The 2,500-nt window shown below is 50.6% G+C and overlaps 1 non-coding gene across 1 annotated transcript; it reads left to right on the top strand.

The window, feature by feature from the left end:
- The first annotated feature begins 1,099 nt into the window (after window positions 1-1,099).
- On the top strand, window positions 1,100-1,218 carry LOC148150983 (5S ribosomal RNA). The gene has a single exon (XR_015756404.1). It is a non-coding gene; the product is annotated as a 5S ribosomal RNA (ribosomal RNA).
- Window positions 1,219-2,500: the final 1,282 nt, after the last annotated feature.

The following is a 2,500-nucleotide window of genomic DNA, read 5'->3' as shown; positions in this document are numbered from 1 at the left end:
ACTCTCTGGGTGAAGAAGTTTCTCCTCATCTCTGTCCTAAATGGTCTACCCCGTATTTTTAAGCTGTGTCCTCTGTTTCGGCACTCACCCCGCAGCGGAAACATGTTGCCTGCCGCCAGAGTGTCCAATCCTTTGATCATCTTATATGTCTCAACCAGATCCCCTCTCAGTCTTCTAAACTCAAGGGTACACAAGCCCAGTCGCTCCAGTCTTTCAGTGTAAGGTAATCCCGCCATTCCAGGAATTGACCTCGTGAACCTACGCTGCATTCCCTCAATAGCCAGAATGTCTCTCCTCAAATTTGGAGACCAGAACTGCACACAGTACTCCAGGTGTGGTCTCACCAGGGCCCTGTACAGCTGCAGAAGGACCTCTTTGCTTCTATACTCAATCCCTCTTGTTATGAAGGCCAGCATGCTATTAGCCTTCTTCACTACCTGCTGTACCTGCATGCTTACCTTCATTGAGTGGTGTACAAGAACCCCCAGATCTCTCTGTACTGCCCCTTTACCTAAATTGATTCCACTTAGGTGGTAATCTGCCTTCCTGTTCTTGCCACCAAAGTGGATAAGGATCCATTTATCCACGTGAAAGTGCATCTGCCATGCATCTGAGCACTCACCTAACTTGTCCAGGTCACCCTGTAATCTCCTAACATCCTCATCACATTTCACCCTGCCACCCAGCTGATGAAATTTGCGAATGTTATTGCTAATACCATTTTGTATATCCTGAAGATAGATTGTAAAAAGCTGCGGTCCCAGTACTGATCCGTGCGGTACCCCACTGGTCAGTGCCCGGCATTCCGAAATGGAGGGGTGGAGGAGTGTGGAAGGATGAGAGAATGCAGGCTGCGGCCCTATGAAGCAGGGGGAGGGCTTGCAGTTGGCCTGTGTGGGGATGTGGGAGACTACAGGAGCCTGGTGGGCAAGGGCTGGCTGAAAGGCAGCTGGAGGGACGGAGGGAGGGAAGCACGCACGGAGGAGGAAGAGCAAAGAGAAAAGAGAAAAAAAAGCCAAAGGGGATAAAGAGAAAGAGCAAGAAAGAAAATGTGGCTGGCCAGCACGCCTTGAAGTAGGGAGAAAAGGCAGGGGCCAGCGCCTACGGCCATACTAGTCTGAAAACGCCCGATCTCGTCTGATCTCGGAAGCTAAGCAGACTCAGGCCTGGTTAGTACTTGGATGGGAGACCGCCTGGGAATACCAGGTGCAGTAGGCTTTTTCCGCCAGCAGTGGCTGCTCAAGTCACCCCTCTGCACTTGTCTTGTGCCAGGCAATGGAGCGGCAGGTTATTTTTGCTGCTGCTGCTGTGCCTGGCATCAGTCTCCTGCAGGCACGAGACACGGAGGGGAGGAGAGCGGAGCGCTGCCAAAATCAGCAAGAAAGGCGGAAAGAAAGGGATTGGGGCTGCACGCTGTCTGCGGGTGGCAGTCAGGAAAGGCGGACAATAGACAATAGGTGCAGGAGTTGGCCATTCTGCCCTTCCAGCCTGCACCACCATTCAATATGATCATGGCTGATCATCCTTAATCAGTATCCTGTTCCTGCCTTATCTCCATAACCCTTGATTCCACTATCCTTGAGAGCTCTATCCAACTCTTTCTTAAATGAATCCAGAGACTGGGCCTCCACTGCCCTCTGGGGCAGAGCATTCCACACAGCCACCACTCTCTGGGTGAAGAAGTTTCTCCTCATCTCTGTCCTAAATGGTCTACCCCGTATTTTTAAGCTGTGTCCTCTGTTTCGGCACTCACCCCGCAGCGGAAACATGTTGCCTGCCGCCAGAGTGTCCAATCCTTTGATCATCTTATATGTCTCAACCAGATCCCCTCTCAGTCTTCTAAACTCAAGGGTACACAAGCCCAGTCGCTCCAGTCTTTCAGTGTAAGGTAATCCCGCCATTCCAGGAATTGACCTCGTGTACCTACGCTGCATTCCCTCAATAGCCAGAATGTCTCTCCTCAAATTTGGAGACCAGAACTGCACACAGTACTCCAGGTGTGGTCTCACCAGGGCCCTGTACAGCTGCAGAAGAACCTCTTTGCTTCTATACTCAATCCCTTTTGTTATGAAGGCCAGCATGCTATTAGCCTTCTTCACTACCTGCTGTACCTGCATGCTTACCTTCATTGAGTGGTGTACAAGAACCCCCAGATCTCTCTGTACTGCCCCTTTACCTAAATTGATTCCACTTAGGTGGTAATCTGCCTTCCTGTTCTTGCCACCAAAGTGGATAAGGATCCATTTATCCACGTGAAAGTGCATCTGCCATGCATCTGAGCACTCACCTAACTTGTCCAGGTCACCCTGTAATCTCCTAACATCCTCATCACATTTCACCCTGCCACCCAGCTGATGAAATTTGCGAATGTTATTGCTAATACCATTTTGTATATCCTGAAGATAGATTGTAAAAAGCTGCGGTCCCAGTACTGATCCGTGCGGTACCCCACTGGTCAGTGCCCGGCATTCCGAAATGGAGGGGTGGAGGAGTGTGGAAG

Source organism: Chiloscyllium plagiosum, unplaced genomic scaffold (assembly GCF_037043375.1).
Source record: "Chiloscyllium plagiosum isolate Xiang-an unplaced genomic scaffold, Cpla_swu_hap1 HiC_scaffold_3, whole genome shotgun sequence".
NCBI classification, from domain to species: Eukaryota; Metazoa; Chordata; class Chondrichthyes; order Orectolobiformes; family Hemiscylliidae; genus Chiloscyllium; species Chiloscyllium plagiosum.
Note: the sequence above shows the minus strand (reverse complement) of the source record. Positions and strands in the feature narration are given on the sequence as shown.